The sequence below is a fragment of the Theropithecus gelada genome, chromosome X (assembly GCF_003255815.1).
Source record: "Theropithecus gelada isolate Dixy chromosome X, Tgel_1.0, whole genome shotgun sequence".
Classification (NCBI taxonomy): domain Eukaryota; kingdom Metazoa; phylum Chordata; class Mammalia; order Primates; family Cercopithecidae; genus Theropithecus; species Theropithecus gelada.
Window position 1 is genome coordinate 142,159,788 of NC_037689.1, and position 23,273 is coordinate 142,183,060.

A 23,273-nucleotide genomic window follows, 5' to 3' on the forward strand; every position below is an offset into this window, starting at 1 on the left:
AAAACAAAACAAAAACACATTTCTGTTGTTTAAGCCACTAAGTCCATGGTATTCTTGTAATGGCAGCCCAAGCAGACTACCACAGTAGTACAAGCAAAACTACACTTTAGAGCTGAAAATTTCAAATTCATGATTATCTCATTTCAAAGTTTGCTTTCTTTCTACTTACATTTTCCAGTTACATTTCTAGTACCTGGTTGATTCACAAGGAATCTAAAAGGATGCTGAAGCCAGAGTTAATCTTATCAGTGGCTGTAGTCTTCATAAAGACCTATTATAAGACTGTCAATTCTTCACCAAAATTTGTTAGACTCAGCTTCTTTCTTAATCTTTAAGCATCCTACTTTTTTCTTAGGTCCTAAAACTTCTCATCATAACAAAGATATCAATATTGACATCTAACAGTATACCCTGAACACCCAGGACTTTCTCCTCCTTAAATTCACTTACCTTGCTAAATTATGAATGCAAACCCTTCCACCAAACTGCTTTATTTTTAAAATCCTAAGGATATGGATGTCTAGACACAGATAGTAAATGCCTCGTCATCGTAGAAGAAGCAGAATAGCATTATTATTGCAGGAAAAGATTGACTAGGAGGGTGTATTCATCTGTTTTCATGCTGCTGATAAAGACATAACCGAGACTGGGAGGAAAAATAGGTTTAATTGAACTTACTGTTCCACATGGCTAAGGAGGCCTCAAAATAATGGCAGGAGGCAAAAGGAAGTTCTTACATGGTGGCAGCAAGAGAAAATGAGGAAAATACAAAAGCAGAAACCCCTGATAAAACCATTAGATCTTGTGAGACTTATTCACTACCACAAGAAAAAATATAGGGACTTATTCACCACCACAAGAAAAATATGATTCAAATTATCCTCCACTGGGTCCCTCCCACAACACATGGGACTTATGGGAGTACAGTTCAAGATGAGATTTGGGTGGGGACACAGAGCCAAACCATATCAGAAAGAACACTAAGATTCACCAAAGAAGAGACAGAAAACACTAAAAGTAATCAAGGTAATCAAGGAGAGGGTTCAAGGCAGCTTGCCTTGCCAGGAACTGACTGAGACCCAAGAGAGTCTCTCCTGGACATAGGATAACAGTAAGAGAGAAACCTCCATGGCTCAGGTTATATGATATTGGCTACAGGAGAATTCGTGGACCCACCAGGTCCTTGGGCCTGACATACAGAGCTGTGTAACGATTGCACAGAGACATTACTCCAGAAAGGGAACCCACATGAAATCCCACAGGCATTCATGCTTAGAGAAGCCTCAGCCAGAGGCTTTTGAGAGCCCAGATATCAATACTGAAGAAATAGACACAGCTACTGCTGCTGTTCTGCTCCAAAAGGGAGAGGGCAGACAGGGCACTCTCACACACCACTAGGGGAATGGATCCCTGCTACCCTACTGTGGGCTGCTGTTGAGAATGAGACTGTACGCTCCACAGCTTCTTGTCTATGCTACTTGCCTGGGAGAAACCTTGCCCTCTATGTTCTTAGAATCAAGGAACAATTCTGAGAGTATACACTGGGCTGTGCCCCTACCTGCAGTCTGAGTTTGGGCTGACATAGCTGCAACTCCTGCCCAGCCAAGGAGGGTAAGGGAAACCAGTCCCTTGCATGAAAATCTGGAAAAAATATCCACTACCCTGCAATGGGTTGCTGTGAGACTGGAGTGGTCCACACTCCCCATGGCTTCTTGTCCATGTTTCTCACCTGAGAAGGTCCTTCTCTCTCGGTCATAAGTCCAACAGCTGGTACCATTTCGAGTGTTTAAGCAGGGTTGCATATCACCCTTGATCTGAGTTTGAGGTAACATGGCTGCAGCTACCACCAAGCCAGGGGAAGGACAGGAGAGACCAAGCTCTTCTAAGCACAGTTAGGACAATACACACTGCACTGCTATGAGTGGCTGTGGGACTGGGAACTAGCTGATCCAACCCATTGTAGCTACCAGGAACACCAACATTGACTGCTTGCATCCCAGTGGGATGCTCCACCACTACTACTGCCATCACCCACACCACACCAGCTGCACAAGGTCCTGAGAACATACCCACACATCTGGTGCATTGTTCCAAATACTTGCTTCTAAGTAAGATACTTGGAGGCCCAAGAATAAGCCCCCCAGAATCCACTAACATTTTAGAGAGTGTAAGCTGCTCTGAGGCATAAAAACAGGCACACTCACTCCAATTCTGACTCCACTGGGACCTGAAGACTGACTCACTTGGTATCCAAGTCCCCAGAAAAACTTTACCACAACCTCAACTAATAACTGTACCCTAAGCCACAGAGGAAGTCACAGATACCACTGACCCTATGTATTGCCAGATAAGTCATACAAAGATCATACTATGGCAGGCATTCAAATTCAAAGCCCAAGTATCTTACTCAATCAACAACATATGTACATCTTCAGGAAAATTTCTTATCTACAAAAGCAATTTCAAAAAAATGGAACAAATGATTGTTACACCAGAGGTGCAGATATCAATGGAAGGATAAATAAAACATACAAAGCAAGGCAATATGACACTACCAAAAGACCACAACAATTGTTCAGCAACAGGTCCCAAACAAAAATCTTCAAAATGTCAGATAAATAATTTAAAATATTAATTTTAAAGAAGCTAAATTAGATGCAAAACGAGTCAGAGAACCTATACAAAGTAATCAGAAAATCAATTTAGGATATGAAATAGAAATTCACCAAGGGGATAGATATCTTAACAAAAAGCAGAAAATCTGGAAATAAAAAAATTATTGAAGGAAATACGAATTACCCTTGAAAGCTTCAATAATAGACTATATCAAGAAGAAGAAAGTATCTTAGAACCTGAAGATAGGACTTTAAAAATAATCTAGTCAGACAAAAAGTTAAAAAATAAAAAAAATAAAAAATAAATGAACAACGCCTTTGAGGCATCTGGGACTAAATATAGCAACTGAACTTATTGGTATCCCTGAGAGGAAAGAGAACAAAAAGTTTATGAAACCTATTTGAGGAAATAATTGACGAAACATTACTCAATCTAGCAAGAGAGTCACATATCCAGACACAGGGGTCCCAGATATCCCCAGTAAAAATACATCAGAAAAAAAGACTTCACCATGACAAATTATATTCAGAATGTCTAAGGTCAAAGTGAAAGAGTTTTACAATTAGCAAGAGAAATGTGCCTAGTCACCTATAAAGGAAACCCCATTAGACTAACAGTAGACTTTTCAGTAGGAACTTTACAGACTAGAAAAAAATGGGATGGCATTTTCAAAGTGCTAAAAGAAAAGAAAAATGACAGCCAAGAACTTTATATTCTGCCACAATAAGCTTCATAAGTGAAGAAGAAATAAAGTGTTTCCCAGAGAAGAAAATGATAAGGGAATTTGTAAACACAAGACTGGTCCTACATGCTAAAAGGGGTCTAAAACACAGAAACAAAAGGTCAACATTAATGATCATGAAAAAAATATAAAAATATAAAGCAATCACAAAAATAAGGAAGAAAAAGTAATCAAATGGTAACACAACAGAATCTCATCGAAACACAAAGAGTAAAAGACAAAGAAAAAGAAAGAAAGAATGTACAAAATAATTTGAAAACAATTAACAACATGACTGGAACAAAGCCCAACATATCAACATGAACCTTGAATGTAAATAGAATAAATATTCCACTTAAAAGGTGCAGATTGGCAGAATTGATAAAAAATATATAATCCAACCACATTCTGCCTACAAGAAATGTGCCTTACCCATAAAGACACATATAAACTGAAGGTAAAGAGGTGGAAAAATATATTCCACATGAGCAGAAACCAAAAGTAAGCAGAAGTAGCTATACTTATATTAGATAAAACAGACTTTAAATAAAACATGGTAATAAAATGTTAAGGTGGCCGGGCATGGTGGTTCACACCTATAATCCTAATATTTTGGGAGGCCGAGGTGGGCGGATCACCTGAGGTCAGGAGTTCAAGAATAGCCTGGCCAACATGGTGAAACCTTGTCTCTACTTAAAATACAAAAATTAGCTGAGCGTGGTGGTGGACGACTATCATTCCAGCTACTCGAATCACTTGAACCCAGCAGGCAGAGGTTGCAGTGAGCCAAGATCACGCCACTTCACTCCAGCCTGGGTGAAAGGGCAAGATTCTGTCTCAAATATAAATATAAATAAATAAATAAATAAATAAATAAATAAATAAATAAATAAATAAATGGTTAAGGTATAATGATAGGGGTATCAATTTAGCAGGAAGATATAATAACCCTAATATATTTGCACATAATATCAGATCACTCAAGTTTACAACACAAATATTAGTAGATCTAAAGAAAGGGATAGATTTTTTTTTTTTTTTTTAAGATAGGGCCTCACTCTGTCACCCAGACTAGAGTGCAATAGTATGATCATGGCTCACAGCAGCCTCAACTTCCTCAGCTCAGGTGAGTCTCCCACCCTAGCCTTCCACATAGCTGGGATTACAGGCACAGCATTACACCTGGATAATTTTCTGTACATTTTGTAGAAATGAGGTTCTGTCATGTTGTCCATGCTGATCTCAAACTCCTGGGCTCAAGTGATAACACCTGCCTCGGACTCCCAAAGTGCTGGAGTTACAGGCATGAGCCACTTAGCCTGGCCAACAAATTTTTAAAAATCAAAATTATATCAAAGTATCTTCTGAGACTACAGCTGAATAAAGCAAGATATCAATACTAAAAATAGGTTTGGAAAGTATATAAATCCATTTAAATTAAACAATATATTTAAACAATCACTGAAAATTGAGCAATCACTGGAATATCAAAAACATTAAGCTAGAAAATTTTTAACAAGTGAATGAAAATGAAAATACAGCATCCAAAAACTTCCTAAATACAGTGAAGGCAGTGCTAAGATGAAAATTTATAGCATTAAATTCTGACATAAAATAGTTGAAAAATCACAAATTTACAACCTAATGTCATACCTCAAAGAAGTGGAAAATCAAGAATAAACCAAATCTGAAATCAGCAGAAGAAAAGAAATAACAAAGATCAGAGCAGAAATAAATGAAATAAACATCAAAATAAAAGACACAAAGGATCAATGAAGTGAAAAGTTGGTTCTTTGAAAATATAAATAAAATAGATAAATATCTATCTAGATTAAGAAGAAAGAAGACCCAAATAAACACAGCCTAATATGAAAAAAGAGAGATTACAACTGATACCACAGAAATACAAAAGATTATCAGAGACTATTATAAACAACTATATGCTCACAAACTAGAAAGCCTAGAGAAAATGAATAAATTCCTGGAAATATACAACCTCCCAAGATTGAACCAGGAAGAAATGAAACTCCTTAACAAACCAACGGTGAGTAGTGAGATTGATTTAGTAACAAAAAATAACCCAGACCAGAGGAATTCATAGCTGAATTCTATCAAACATACAAAGATGACCTAATACCAATATTTTTGAAACTATTCCAAAAAACTAAGGAGTCTGGGGTTGTCCCCAACTGATTGGATTAGGCCGGTATCACCCTGGTACCAAAACCAGACAAGGTCACAACAAACAAGAGAACTACAGCCCAATATACCTGATGAACAAAGATGCAAAAAATCTAAAAATAAAAAATAATTAAAAAAACTAGTAAATCAAATTGAACAGCACATTAAAAAAATACACCATGAACATATGAGATATATCCTGGTGATAAAAGGATGGTTCAACACACTCAATATGTCAGTAGGTGTGACATATCCAATGAACAGAATTAGAAACAAACACCAAATGATTACCTCAATATATACAGAAAAAAAGCATTCAATAAATTCAACACCCCTTCATGATAAAAATCCTCAAAAACTAGGCATAGGAGGAAAATGCCTTAACATAATAAAAGCAATATATGGCAAAGTCACAGACAATATCAATTTAATGGAAAAGTTGAAAACATTCCCAGTGAAAACTGGAAAAGGACTAGGATGCCCACTTTCATCACTCTTGCTATACATAGTACTGGAAGTCCTCTCCACAGCAATCAAGTCAAAGAAAAAAAATAAAAGTCATTCACATTGGAAAAGAGGAAGTCAAACTAATCTTTGTATGCTGAAGATATGATTTTATATTTAAAAAGTTTTTAAAGACTCCACCAAAAAAATCTCTTAGATTTGATTGATGCATTCAGTAAAGTTTCAGGATACAAAATCAATACACAGAAGTCAATAGCATTTCTATACAACAATACTAACTCAGTCAAGGACCAAATCAAGAAGGCAATTCCATTCACAAAAGCTACAAAAAAATAAAATAAAATACTCAGGAATATATTTAACCAAGAAAGTGAAAGATCTCTATAAGTAGAACTATAAAACACTGCTGAAAGAGATTATAGGTGACACAAGTAAATGAAAAAAACATTCCATGGTCATAGACTAGAAGAAATAATATTGTTAAAATAACCATACTGCCCAAAGCAATCTACAAATTCAATGCAAGTGTCATCAAATTGCCAATTATTTTTTCACAGAATTTTAAAAAATTCTTAAAAATCCTAAAATGGTGCAATAGAATTGATGGCCCAATAGGAATAACTCCAGTCTGCAGCTCCCAGCATGATCAATGCAGAAGACGGGTGATTTCTGTATTTCCAACTGAGGTACATGGTTCCTCTTATTGGGACTGGTTGGAAAGTGGGTGCAGCCCATGGAGGGCAAGCAGAAGCAGGGCGGGCCATCACCTTACCGGGGAAGCACATAGGGTTGGGGGATTTCCCTTTCCTAGCCAAGGGAAGCCGTGACAGATGCTACCTGGAAAAACAGGACACTCCCATACAAATACTGCACTTTTCCAAAGGTCTTAGCAAACAGCACACCAGGAGATTATATTCCACACCTGGCTCCGCAGATCTCATGCCCACGGAGCCTTGCTCACTGCTAGTACACCAGTCTGAGATCAACTTGTGAGGCAGCAGTCTGGCAGGGAGAGGGGCGTCCGCCATTGCTGAGGCTTGAGTAGGTAAACAAAGGGGCTGGGGAAGCTCAAACTGGGTGGAGTCCATGGCAGCTCAGCAAGGCTGGCTGCCTCTGTAGTCTCCACCTCTGGGGGCAGGGCATAGCTGAACAAAAGGCAGCAGAAACTTCTGCAGACTTAAACATCCCTATAGCTCTGAAGAGAGCAGCGGTTCTCCCAGTACAGTGTTTGAGCTTGGAGAATGGACAGACTCTCCTCAGGTGGGTCCCTGACCCCTGTGTAGCCTAATTGGGAGACATCTCCCAGTAGGTGCCGACTGACACCTCATACAGGCAGGTGCCCCTCTGGGACAAAGCTTCCAGAGGAAGGATCAGGCAGCAATATTTGCTATTCTGCAATATTGTTGTTCTGCGGCCTCCGCTGGTGATACCCTGGCAAACAGGGTCTGGAGGGGACCTCCAGCAAACTCCAACAGACCTGCAGCTGAAGGATCTGACTGTTAGAAGGAAAACTAACAAATAGAAATGAATAGAATCAACATCAACAAAAAGGACATCCACAGCAAAACCCCATCTGTAGGTCACCAACATCAAAGACCAAAGGTAGATAAAACCACAAAGGTGGGGAGAACCCAGAGCAGAAAAGCTGAAAATTCTAAAAACCAGAGCACCTCTTCTCCTCCAAAGGATCACAGCTCTTCACCAGCAAAGAACAAAGCTGGATGGAGAATGACTTTGTTGAGCTGAAAGAAGTAGGCTTCAGAAGGTCGGTAAAAACAAACTTCTGCGAGCTAAAGGAGGATGTTCAAACCCACTGCAAGGAAGCTAAAAACCTTTGAAAAAGATTAGATGAATGGCTAACTAGAATAAACAGTGTAGAGAAGACCTTAAATGACCTAATGGAGCTGAAAACCATGGCACAAGAACTACGTGACACATACACAAGCTTCAATAGCAGATTCAATCAAATAGAAGAAAGGGTATCAGTAATTGAAGATCAAATTAATGAAATAAAGTGAGAAGAGAAATTTAGAGAAAAAAGAGTAAAAAGAAATGAACAAAGTCTCCAAGAAATATGGGACTATGTGAAAAGACCAAATCTGCATTTGATTGGTGTACGTGAAAGTGACGGGGAGAATGGAACCAAGTTGGAAAACACTCCTCAAGATGTTATCCAGAAGAACTTCCCCAACAAAGCAAGGCAGGCCAACATTCAAATTCAGGAAATACAGAGAACACCACAAAGATACTCCTCGAGAAGAGCAACCTCAAGACACATAATTGTCAGATTCACCAAGGTGGAAATGAAGGAAAAAATGTTAAGGGCAGCCAGAGAGAAAGGTGGGGTTACCCACAAAGGGAAGCCCATCAGACTAGCAGTGGATCTCTCAGCAGAAATTCTACAAGCCAGAAGAGAGTGGGGGCCAACATTCAACATTTAAAAAAAAAAGAATTTTCAACCCAGAATTTCAAATCAAGCCAAACTAAGCTTCATAAGTGAAGGAGAAATAAAATATTTTACAGACAAGCAAATGCTGAGAGATTTTATCACCACCAGGTCTGCCTTACAAGAGCTCCTGAAGGAAGCACTAAACATGGAAAGGAAAAACTGGTACCAGCCACTGCAAAAACATGCCAAATTGTAAAAACCATCGATGCTAGGAAGAAACTGCATTGACTAATGGGCAAAATAACCAGCTAACATCATAATGACAGGATAAAATTCACACATAACAATATTAACCTTAAATGTAAATGGGCTAAATGCCCAAATTAAAAGACAAAGACTGGAAAATTGGACAAAGACTCAAGACCCATTAGTGTGTTGTATTCAGGAGACACCTCTCATGTGCAGAGACACACAGAGGCTCAAAATAAAGGGATGGAGGAAGATCTACCAAGCAAACAGAACGCAAAAAAAAAAAAAAAGCAGGGGTTGCAATCCTAGTCTCTGATAAAATAGACTTTAAACCAACAAATATCAAAAGTGACAAAGAAGGCCATTACATAAAGGTAAAGGGATCAATAAAACAAGAAGAGCCAACTATCCTAAATATATCTGCACCCAATACAGGAGTGCCCAGATTCATAAAGCAAGTCCTGAGGGACCTACAAAGAGACTTAGACTCCCACACAATAATAATGGGAAACTGTCAATATTAGACAGATCAATGAGACAGAAGGTTAACAAGGATATCCAGGACTTGAACTCAGCTCTGCACCAAGCAAACCTAATAGACATCTACAGAACTCTCCACCCCAAATCAATAGAATATACTTTATTTTCAGCACCATATCACACTTATTCCAAAATTGACCACATAGTTGGAAGTAAAGCACTCCTCAGCAAATGTAAAAGAACAGAAATTATAACAAACTGTCTCTCAGACCACAGTGAAATCAAATTAGAACTCACGAGTAAAAACTCACTCAAAACCATACAACTACATGGAAACTGAACAACCTGCTCCTGAATGACTACTGGGTACAAAATGAAGGCAAAAATAAAGATGTTCTTTGAAACCAATGAGAACAAAGACACAATGTACCAGTATCTCTGGGACACATTTAGGCAGCTTGCAGAGGGAAATTTATAGCACTAAATGCCCACAAGAGAAAGCAGGAAAGATCTAAAATTGACACCCTAACATCACAATTAAAAGAACTAGAGAAGCAAGAGTAAACACATTCAAAAGCTAGCAGAAGGCAAGAAATAACTAAGATCAGAGCAGAACTGAAGGAAACAGAGACTCAAAAACCCCTTCAAAAAATCAATGAATCCAGGAGTTGGTTTTTTGAAAACATCCACAAACTGATAGACCACTAGCAAGACTAATAAAGAAGAAAAGAGAGAAGAACAGATGCAATAAAAGATGATAAAGGGGCTATCACCACCGATCCCACAAAAATACAAACTACCATCAGAGAATACTATAAACACCTCGATGCAAATAAACTAGAAAACCTAGAAGAAATGGATAAATTCCTGGACACATACACCCTCCCAAAACTAAACCAGGAAGAAGTTGAATCTATGAATAAACCAATAACAGGCTCTGAAATTGAGGCAATAACTAATAGCCTACCAACCAAAAAAAGTCCAGGACCAGATGGATTCACAGCCAAATTCTACCAGAGGTACAAAGAGGAGTTGGTACCATTCTTTCTGAAACTATTCTAATCAATAGAAAAAGAGGGAATCCTCTTTAACTCATTTTATGAGGCCAGCATCATCCTGATACCAAAGCCTGGCAGAGACACAGCAAAAAGAAGAGAATTTTAGACCAATATCCCTGATAAACATCAGTGTGAAAATCCTCAATAAAATACTGGCAAACCAAATCCAGCAGCACATCAAAAAGCTTATCCACCATGATCAAGTGGGCTTCATCCCTGGGATGCAAGGCTGGTTCAACATTCGCAAATCAATAAACATAATCCATCATGTAAATAGAACCAACAATGAAAATGACATGATCATCTCAACAGATGCAGAAAAGGCCTTTGACAAAATTCAACAGCCCTTCATGCTAAAAACTCTCAATAAACTAGGTATTGATGGAACGTATCTCAAAATAATAAAAGCTATTTATGACAAACCCACAGCCAATATCATACTGAATGGGCAAAAACTGGAAGCATTCCCTTTTAAAACTGGCACAAGACAGGGATGCCCTCTCTCACCACTCCTATTCAACATAGTGTTGGAAGTTCTGGCCAGGACAATCAGGCAAGAGAAAGAAATAAATGGTATACAATTAGGAAAAGAGGAAGCCAAATTGTACCTGTTTGCAGATGACATGATTGTATATTTAGAAAATCCCATCGTCTCAGCCCAAAATCTCCTTAAGCGATAAGCAACTTGAGCAAAGTCTCAGGATACAAAATCAATGTGCAAAAATCACAAGCATTCCTATACACCAATAACAGACAGAGAGCCAAATCAAGAGGGAACTCCCATTCACAATTGCTACGAAGAGAATAAAATACCTGGGAATCCAACTTACAAGGGATTTGAAGGACCTCTTCAAGAAGAACTACAAACCACTGCTCAGTGAAATAAAAGAGGACACAAACAAATGGAAGAACCTTCCATGCTCATGGATAGGAAGAATCAATATCGTGAAACTGGCCATACTGCCCAAGGTAATTTATAGATTCAATGCCATCCCCATCAAACTACCAATGAATTTCTTCACAGAATTGAAAAAACTAGTTTAAAGTTCATATGGAACCAAAAAAGAGCCCGCATTGCCAAGACAATCCTAAGGAAAGAGAAAAAAGCTGGAGGCATCATGCTACCTGACTTCAAACTATACTGCAAAGCTACAGTAACCAAAACAGCATGATACTGCTATCAAAACAGATATATAGACCAATGGAACAGAACAGAGGCCTCAGAAATAACACCACACATCTACAACCATCTGATCTTTGACAAACCTGACAAAAACAAGAAATGGGGAAATGATTCCCTGTTTAATAAATGGTGCTGCGAAAACTGACTAGCCATATATAGAAAGCTGAAACTGGATCCCTTCCTTATACCTTATACAAACATTAATTCAAGATGGATTAAAGATGTAAATATTAGACCTAAAACCATAAAAACCCTAGAAGAAAACCTAGGCAATACCATTCAGGACATAGGCATGGGCAAGGACTTCATGACTAAAACACCAAAAGCAATGGCAACAAAAGCCAAAAGAGACAAATGGGATCTAATTAAACTAAAGAACTTCTGCACAGCAAAAGAAACTACCATCAGAATGAACAGGCAACCTACACAATGGGAGAAAATTTTGCAATCTCCCCATCTGACAAAGGGCTAATATACAGAATCTACAAAGAACTTAAACAAATTTACAAGAAAAAATCAAACAACCCCATCAAAAAGGGGGCAAAGTATATGAACAGACACTTCTCAAAAGACATTTATGCAGCCAACAGACACATGAAAAAATACTCGTCATCACTGGTCATCAGAGAAATGCAAATCAAAACCACAATGAGATACCATCTCACACCAGTTAGAATGGCAATCATTAAAAAGTCAGGAAACAACAGGCGCTGGAGAGGATGTGGAGAAATAGGAACACTTTTACACTATTGGTGGGAGTGTAAACTAGTTCAACCATTGTGGAAGACAATGTGGTGATTCCTCAAGGATCCAGAACTAGAAATACCATTTGACCCAGTGATCCCTTTACTGGGTACATACCCAAACGATTGTAAATCATGCTACCATAAAGACACATGCACACGTACGTTTATTACAGCCCTATTCACAATAGCAAAGACTTATAACCAACCCAAATGTCCACAAATGATAGACTGGATTAAGAAAACGTGGCACATATATACCATGGAATAATATGCAGCCATAAAAAGGATGAGTTTATGTCCTTTGCAGGGATATGATGCAGCTGGAAACCATCATTCTGAGCAAACTATCACAAGGACAGAAAACCAAACACCGTGTGTTTTCACTCATAGGTGGGAATTGAACAATGAGAACACTTGAACACAGTATGGGAAATATCACGCTCTGGGGCCTGTCATGGGGTGCGGGGCAGGGAGAGGGACAGCATTAGGAGAAACACCTAATGGAAATGACGAGTTAATGGGTGCAGCAAACCAACATGGCACATGTATACCTATGTAACAAACCTGCATGTTGTGCACATGTACCCTAGAACTTAAAGTACAATAATAAAACAAAAAAAATCCTAAAATGTATATGGAACTGAAGAGGAGCCTGAAGAGCAAAAGGAATCCTAAGGAAAAAGAATAAAGCCAGAGACATCACAGTACCTGATTTCAAATGATACTGCAAGGTTATAGCAAGCAAAACAGTATAGTACTGGTATAAAAATAGACACATAGACCAACGAAACACAATAGAGAACACAGAAATAAAACTGCATACCTGCAATCAACTTACGTTTAACAAAGTAAAAATTACACTGGAGAAAGAATATCCTAGTCAATGATGTTGCTAGGAAAATTACATATCCATATGTAGAAGAAAGAAACTGGATCCATAGCTGTAACCATATACAAAAACTAACTCAAGATGAATTAAATACTTAAATATAAGAGCAGAAACCATGAACACCCTAAAATAAATACTGGTAAAATCTCTTCTGGATGTTGGCCTAGGCAACAAATTTATGAACAAGTCCACAAAAGAAAACTCATCAAAAACAAAAATAGACAAATTAGATTTATTTAAACTAAATAGCTTTTACACAGCAAGAATATCAACAGAGTAAACAGACAACCTATAGAATGGAATGGAAAAAAAAATTGTAAACTATGCATCTGACAAAGGGCTAATATCCAGTATGTGCAAATAACTCAAACAGGTCAACAAGAAGAAACAACCTCATTTAAAAGTGGACGATGGATGTGGACAGATATTTTAAAACAAGGAAAATTGAACCAATAGTTATTACTGTAGTTGGTTTAACAGCACATGTCCTACAAGTCGACAACAAACATGAAAAATACTCAACATGACTGATCATCACAGAAATTCAAATTAAAACCGCAATGACATACCATATTACACCAGACAGAACGGCCATATTAAAAAGTAAAAGAGTAGCCAGGCACAGTGGCTTACACCTGTAATCCTAACACTTTGGGAGGCTGAGGCGGGCGGATCACCTGTCAGGAGTTTGAAACCAGCCCGGCTAACATGGTGAAACCCCGTTTCTACTAAAAATACAAAAAAAAAAAAAAAAAAAAAAAAAAATTAGCCGGGCATGGTGGTGTGCACTTGGGACTGAGGCAGGAGAATCTCTTAAATATGGAAAGCAGAGGTTGCCGTGAGACAAGATCGCCCCATTACACTCCAGCTTGGGCAACAAGAGCGAAACCCTGTCTCAAAATAAATAAATAAATAAATAAATAAATAAATAAATAAATAAATAAATAAATAAATAAATAAATAAATAAATAAATAAATAAATAAATAAATAAATAAATAAATAAATAAATAAATAAATAAATAAATAAATAAATAAATAAATAAATAAATAAATAAATAAATAAATAAATAAATAAATAAATAAATAAATAAATAAATAAATAAATAAATAAATAAATAAATAAATAAATAAATAAATAAATAAATAAATAAATAAATAAATAAATAAATAAATAAATAAATAAATAAATAAATAAATAAATAAATAAATAAATAAATAAATAAATAAATAAATAAATAAATAAATAAATAAATAAATAAATAAATAAATAAATAAATAAATAAATAAATAAATAAATAAATAAATAAATAAATAAATAAATAAATAAATAAATAAATAAATAAATAAAAAATAAATAAAAAGTGAAAAGACAATAGATGTTGGCGAAGATGCAGAGACAAAGGAACACATACGCTGGTGGTGAGAATGTAAATTAGCATAAGCTTTATGGAAAACAGTATGGAGATTTCTCAAAGAACCAAAAATAGAACTACCATTTTATCTAGCAATCTCACTACTGGCTACACGCTCAAAGAGAAAGAAATTATTATATAAAAAAGATACCTGCACTTATATGTTTATCACAGCTCTTCACAATAATGAAGTCATGGAATGAGCCTAAGAATTCATAAATGAACAATTGTATAAAGAAAATATGGTATATATTAAATATATACTATGGAATGCTACTGAGTCATAAAAAGGAATGAAATCATGTCATTTGCAGCAACATAGATGGGACTGGAGGCCATTATCCTCACTAAAATAACTCAGAAAAAGAAAGTAAGGTACTGCATATTCTCACTCATAAACTGGAGCTATACAATGGTTATACATGGATACAGAGAGTGGAGAAATAGACATTGGAGACTCCAAAAGGTGACAGGGTGGGAGAGGTTTGAGGGTTGAATAATTACCTATTGGATAGAATGCTTACTATTCAGGTGATGAGTACACTAAAAGACCAGACTTCACCACTGCACAATATATTCATGTATGAAATCTGCACTTGTATCCTCTAAATATGTAAAAATTTTAGAAAACCTAAGTTTACTGTTATTCACTCCAATCTTGATCTCTTATGACACCAAATATGCCACTCAACCATAACTCCAAACAAGCTCTATTTCTTTACTGGTATATGTAACACGTTTACCATTTTCACTTCTCCAAGCCCCTTGGCTATCTTCTGGTTATGGTTTCTGTTCAACCTCTATACCATCTCAGGGCTTCTTTCACTAACACCTAGGACCAGCAGTCTTTTTTGTATATGTGCCTGTAGATTGAAATGATATGCAGGGCTGATAAGTAGTTCAATGCTAAGGCCCTACCACAGACCATATAGGTACAATTTTCCATGGAACATATCCGGGCATTAAATTGCATTTTTTAAAGCTCCACAATAATCTTCAAAGGTACAGTGAGGGTTCGGAAACATTGGTTCTCAGGCCTTGAACCATAAAGTTATTGGAATAAATACAAAAATCCTTGAGACATCTAAGAATTGGATTTGTAAAAATGAGTGAATTACACATCAAAACATGATACTGCTATGTTGAAAATGAACATAGTTTTGGGGAAGTATATAATTTTAACCATGTTATTTGAGTCATGATATCTTCGTGTCAAGTATTTTCTTAGTCAACGGATACTACAAATAGAACTAAAATTATTGAGGGCTTTTAATACTGACACTAAAAAGATATTCTGAGACTCGAAATAGTTGAGACCAATTTGCTACTCATGGCAGTATTTCCGAAATAGTCTGGTTTCAAAAACATTTGGAAACACTGCATATGCTATCCCTCTTTTAATCTTTACAGTGTACAATAGCATATTAAAACCTTTGAGAAATACTGCAATAAAAATAATAACCTCTTAATTGCATTTCATTGGCAATCTTAAAATTACTTGAGCACAGAATTTTTCCTCCATTCCAAAGAGCATACTATTTTCCCAAGATATTTTGAATCTTTAAACTGGGATCGCTACAGAAAAGAGAGCATAATGAAACCCCAGATGCTTGCTTTCACAATGCGAGTACTTTTGCAAGTTGTACAATTATGTTTACAATAAAGAATTATTCACTTTCAAATGTGGTTTGCAAGATTAAAGGGATTGAATTTTTGCCTCTTGCTTTTTAAAAATTACATACCGGTAATAATAATAACAATAATAATAGTTAACCTTATGTAATGTGTCAAGCACTGTTCTAAGAACTATATATTTATTGCCAAATTTGCCTGGCTATATATTGAATCAATCAATCAATTAGTCAATCAGTCATCTATCTAATCTCTCTCTATATATTTATATATTCCCAACTTTAGAAAGTAGTTACTGTCATTATCATCCTCATTTTACAGATGAGAAACTGAGCCAAATAGAGTTTATGAAACTTGACCAAGGTCATAAAGCTGGTAAGTGACAGAGCTGGGTTTTTAACCCAAGTCTCTGATTTCAACCCCACTCTCTGAACTACTTACACTATGCACATATGAGATATATAAAAATGTATTCAGCCACATACATATACTAGGAAGTCAGATCTCAAATTTCTAAATAAATAAGATCTAAGTTTTACAACTCAAGGATAGAAGTTTAAAACTGGTTTAACCTGCAAAGAGATGAAATGTGTATTTATCAAAAGTGCATTGGATAATATGATTTAAGGAAGCTGTCTCTAGCTTTCAGTGGACCTGTATTTCCATTAAAACCTACTATAATTCAATAAGTAGAATAAATTTTTGTAGGAAAAGGAGGCAATAGTAATATTTATACTCTTAGTAGCCAAATTCCAGCTCCTTTTAAACCTGTACTTTACTTTTGATCTACCAGTAGTGCCTTCTACTATAATTAAAAATATATATATTTCAACTTCCTGTTCTCATAAAATAAAAAGCTAAAATTGTCAATTGTTTTACCATGGACTAGGTCTTCTTATAAAACGTTAGAAGGAGCTTGAAAACAATGAACTAATGAATGATGAATACATTGAGTCCAGTGAAATGACTTACCAAAGTTTACACATTGAGGCTCTCAATGACTTGATCTCTAATTGACAGTGATTGACTTGCTTCTGTACTCTTACATCAGTTGTACTTTATTACATCCACTTCATGCCTAGTCCACAATTGTAAGACAACTGATAATTAGAAAATATTTCATTTTAATGAGACATCAATTTTAAAGGCCAGGCAAATTTGGCAATATTTATTCTAGACACACTGGTTGATCTAATTTTCCTAGAATAAGACTATAGCACCTGATGAATAACAGTCTCAATTTTAACTAATGTGGCCTAAAAGTGAACTTCTGTCATAGTCTAATATGACTTCTGCATCAACTTGTGAAGGTGTCTTCATCATTAGTTCAGATTTTTCTACAATTGTGTGTTGATGTTTTAAATAAACACTTTTGGGGGGACTGTATTGATTATAGACAGTGAATACACGATTCTAATAAAATGTTTATATGTACTTATTTCTTAAATATTTCAGTCAAGATGGAAACTCAAAGGCATTTAACTCACCAACTCCCTCTCAAATCTAAACAGAATGAAAAATCTAAATTAACAATGGAAGCTGGAAGGCATATGCTTCTGGTGGAAATATAAATTGGTGCTTTTTTGGAGGGTAAATTGGCTACATTGTTTAAAATCCCTAAAAACATTAATACACATATTAGTTGCACTCCTAAGAAATTATACTAAGAAAATAATCCAGTATATTTAAAAAACTTAAATATTTCCATTATACATTTATAAACTTATAATAAAAACTTTGAGCTACTAAATGTTAAAATATTTAGCAAATTCATATTCTATTTTAGAATAAGTTACTATTGACAAGGAAACATGTTTACAATATATTAGCTTTTTTCATAAAATAAATATGTTCACTTTTGCATATTAGTTTTACATAAATATAGTTTATATGGTAAGAATCAGATTATATGTATGTTTCATTCTGTTTTAAAATATCTCCTAAGATATTTTCCCAAGATTTCCTCTGTCAGTTATATATCATGAAATAGAGCAGGTATAATCTAATTTTTGGGAAATATTGGTGTGTGTATGTCAGTCAGGAATAAAGGTACAAGATACAGACCATACTCAATCCACATAAAATATTTTATGTACATACATATATATATATTTTTTGTAACACCTACATGTATGTTTTATTTCATTTTTATTGTATTTTAATATTTTATTTTAATATTTTAATATTCTCTGTTTAAATATTTTAAAGATTTTTTTGTACATACATGTATGTATATGCATATTTCTGGAAGTGCATATAAAATGTTAAAGATAGGTTGAGGACTGGGATCAGGGGGTTGCACTGCAAAGGAAACTATTTTCAAAGATTTCTTGCACTGTTTTAAATTTTTATCACAGGCAAGCATATTTTCCACCTAAAAATGAATGTCTAAATATACATACAGATTCAAAACAAAGACTGGAAGGACTCTTCCTTAGCAAGCCTAATAGCTTCCTTGTTTACTGCCTTTGAGTCATTCACTTTCACTTCTCAGTAAACTCCTTTTTGAGAACTATGTAAAACTGAAACTGTTTCCAGGCAAGCTCCCATATTCTTAATCCTCCTCCCTGATTTTTTTTCTTTTTTAACCAGAGTACTTACGACCATCTAAAAACTGTAGATTTTACTTAGTTTACTTGTCTGTTTAATCTGTCTCCATCTCATAAGAATACAAACTCCACAAGTCAGGGGAGAGATTTTTGTCTGTTTTGTTCATTCCGCATCTCCAGTGCCTAGAACAGTGCCTGAGATAACATACGTGTTTAATAAATATTTGTTAAATGAATAAAAGAGAAAAATACATTGCATTAGTTTGCTAGGGCTGCCGTATCACAGACTTAATGGCTTAAGCAACAATTGTACATTGTTTCACAGTACTGGAGGCTACAAATCCAACACTAAGGTATTGGCAGAGTGGATTTTCTCTGAAAACTGAAGGATGGATCTGTATCCAGGCCTCTCTCCTTGGCTTGTAGTTGGCCATCTTTTCCCTATGTGTCTCCACATCATCTTCCTTCTATACGCATGCCTGTTTTTGTGTCCAAATTTCCTTATAAGGACATGCCATATTAGATTAGGGCCCACACTGACAAACTCACTTTATCTTGATTACCTTTGTAAAGACTTTATCTCCAAATAAGATCACATTCTGAGTTACTAGGTGTTAGGACTCAACACATGAATTTTGGGAGGAAACAATTCAACCACATACATCCATGTGTTAATTATTTTCCTTTTTTCTTTGTATTTTTCTGTATATTTCAGTTAAAATCAATGGATGTATTTATATATTTGTAATCAGAAGGAATAATAAATATGTTTATTTTCATCAAAATAGTGCATGCCAGGGTTAAAAAAATCAAGTATTACAGAAAAGCATTCAATGACTAAAGAAGAAGAGTCACGTTTCCAAGGTTTTGCCATTCATAACCGTACTCCCCAAAGGCGGCCCACTGCGCCCTGCTTCCTTTACTGTAAGTTTAATGTAATTAATCCACTATCTTTATCTGTAAGTTCACAGTGAGTGTTACTTTTAATTTCATTATTTCTGTTGAAAGCTAATTAACTAGACAAAATCTGAAGTTTGTGGTGTGAACCATGATTCCGAAGAAATAAATTTACATTTCACTCAACTGGCATGTTCTCCTCTAAAATGGTTATTTTTATCATAAGGGATTTAAGTATTTTTAAAAAATCTTTCCACTTCTTAATAGCTGTTTAAACAATTGTGATAAAAAGAATATTAGGCCTCTTAGATCTAATGAAAATTGCATTATTTGTATTCTTGTGAGACACAGAAATTAACAGTGGTTTAATAAGAAAACATTTTTAAAATGCACTTTGTTCATTTTGTCCTATTCAGAAAAATGATTTGGTTTTTTTCTGACTTGGTGCATCTCTGAACTATATTTTAGATCATGGGGTTTCACACTTCAACAAAATATTTTCCAATAACATTAGAATGTTAGAAAGAAACATCAAGCACACTCGTAATAAAAGAAAACAGATCAATGTTGATGTATACCTAGAAAGATAACCAAATAAAAAGTACTTTTATTTTTTTTACAGTTGTACAAAAATGTTTTCTGTTTTTTTTTTTTTTTTTTTTTTTTAATACTTTAAGTTCTAGGGTACATGTGCACAACGTGCAGGTTTGTTGACATCATTTCCCCCACCTAAAATCTGGGAATATTTTCATCCCAGTTACTCAAGATAAAAAAGCAAATTTTAACAATCATATTTTGCACGTATTTTCTAACACTGAACAATTGGAAATCTTTTTTGCTAAGAGAGAGTTTTTCTTTAATCTTCGAACTGAAAATCTTGATTAATGATGTTCCACTCAATTTGCTGATGTGTTCTCTTAACTCCAACACATTGACATATAACATTTCCCCCATGACAGATAGTATTGATCAAATGCCAAACAATTATTATAATAAGGTATATTTGATTCTTCTAACACTATTCTAACTCAAGGTATTGGCAGGGTTTAATTCTGCATTTAAACATAAAAAACACCTTTTAAAAATTTATTAATATTTTTGATTGACCAATTGTGATTATATACATTTATGGAGCACAATCTGTTATTTTGATATAAGTATACAACCTGGCATGATTAAACCAGGCTAATTAAGTGAGATCATGACTTACTTGTATTTCTGTGCCTGACTTGTTTTACTTAGCATAATGTCCACTGGTTTCGTCGATGTTGTTGCAAAAGGCAGAATTTCATTCTTTTTATGACTGAATAGCATTACATTGTGTATATATACCACATTTTCTTTATCCATCCATCCATTGATGGACATTGCAATTTGTCTCATATCTTGGCTATTCACAAAATTTTTAAAATGTGTTTGTCTTACGCCTCTGGTTATCTATTCTGGTATAATATTGATTTATTTGTCTATTTATTCTCAACTTATCAAATTTATCATTTTATGGTATCTAGCAGTTCTCTTTCTCTATGAATTACATATTTCTGCACAAATAATGCATTCATCCATGGTGTGCATCCTTACATAATATTGGTATTTTTTTCAGCTCTTAGAGTCCCTATTGTCTCATCTTCCAACCTTGCTTGAGAGTATTTTAAAATCAGTTCATTTAATTTCTAATTAATTTAATCAGTTAATTTCTATTGTAATCATTCTGTCTTCTTTGATTGTCATAATGTTTTTCTATTTAAATTTCACTTTGTCATATTTTTTCTGCTTTTCCTTTCCAAAGTACTGGTAACTAGCACAAACTGCCCTTGCTTTTTTGCCATTCAACACACTTCCATTTCTCTTACTAACAAACTTCCCTTGTGCCTCTGTTCTTTTCTTTATCCGATTCATAATCAATGAACATTCTGAAGTCCATGCACAAGGCACAGAGGTAAAATTAACATCTCAATTATAACTCTACACTTAGTAGCACACTGATTCTATTTACATGGTTACTGAGATGCATAGACATGATTTTCTAGATGTATCATGCTCATAGGTATATTTACCTCTGTCTTTCTCAAACTAGATCATCTTAATTTCTAGCTTTCGTGCTCAGAAGTCATAACTATTAAAAAAAACTGCTAATCATTTTTAGAGTTTACTGCGATTAACTTCTTTTCTGAATGTCTCTAGATTTATTCTCTACACTCTTGCTGGCACATTTCAGTTGTCACTTGATCTATATAACATACCACACCGCTGTGCCTTCACACACGCTATCTCTACTGGTTGGCATCCTATTCTTTCATTTTTCACCTGAATAAGTTACACTCATTAGTTAAGTCTCAACTGAAGTATCACCTCTTCTACAAAGTGTGTCCTGTTTTTCCCTGAGTCTGCATCAACATCTCTTCCTCTTCCTTCCCAATGCATTGTCTATCCCTCCATCACAACACTTACTGCATTGTACTATAATTGCTTCCTCAGCTGTCTTCCCCATTAGGCTGTGTGTCCAATTGTTTCAGGATAATTAGGTCAAAAGGCTACTTTTTTCTCTACTGAATTGCCTTTTCAGCTTTTAAAAAAATCAGTTGACTATATTTGTGTGAGTGTATTCGTAGACTCTCTAATCTATTCCATTGATCTATTCTTTCATCAATACTATGCTGTTTTATAGTCTTTAAATTGGATAATGTGGGTCCTCTAACTTGACCTTTCTTCTTCCTGTTCACTATTGTGTTGGCTATGCTAGGTGTGTTATTTTTTCATACAAACTCTCATATTAGGTTGTCAAAATTTTTGAAAATCTTGTTTGGATTTTTATTGGAATTGTATTGAATCTATAGCTCATGCTTGTTAGAATTGGAACAATAAGTATATCCACTTTTTGAATCCATGAACACAGAATATCTATTTATTTAAATTTTCTTTGATTTTTCTCCTCAGTGTAATTTTCCACACATAGTTCCCATAAATATGCCATCATATTTATACCTAAATATTTCATTTTGGGGTACCATTATAAATGGTATTTTTATTTCAAATTCCAATTGTTTGCTGCTGATATAAAATAAACTGACTTTTGTACATTAATTTTGTATACTGTCACTTTGTTATATAAATTCCAGAAGTTTTTTGTTGATTGGAAACTTAGGCAATATAGTTATGTCATAAGCAAACAGAGATAGTTTTATTTATGCCTTTCTAATATGTATACGTTTATTTCATTTTTTTCATCTCTTATCTCACTACTTAGATCTTCTAACATAATGTTCCTGCCTTGCCTTGCCTTGTTCCAGATCTTAAGGGAAAAGTGTCCAATCTCTCACCATTACCTATAGCATTAGCTGTAGGTGTTTTTCTATTTTCTTTATCAAGTTGAGGAAATTTGATAACAGTTTTTACCATGCCTGTATATTAAATTTTGTCAGATTAGTTTTTCTGCCTCAATTTATATGATTACATAATTTTGTGTCTTTACTTTGTTGATATGATGGACTACATTCAATGATTTGCATAATCAGCCTTGCATGATAGCATAAATGACACTTAGTTGCAGTATATCATCCTCTTATACATTGCTGGATTTGATTTGTTAATATTTTGTTGAAGGTTTTTGGGTCTATTTACAAAAAACGTTGATCAATAGTTTTCCTTCTTTTCAACATCTTTATCTCATTTTTATAGTGTATTAGTATAACATAAATATAAAACCTGTGCTGGTCTTACAGAATTAGTTAGGATATAGTACTTCTGCCTCTGTTTTCTGAAAGAGATTGTAAATAATATTAATTCTTCCTTAAAAGCTTGCTAC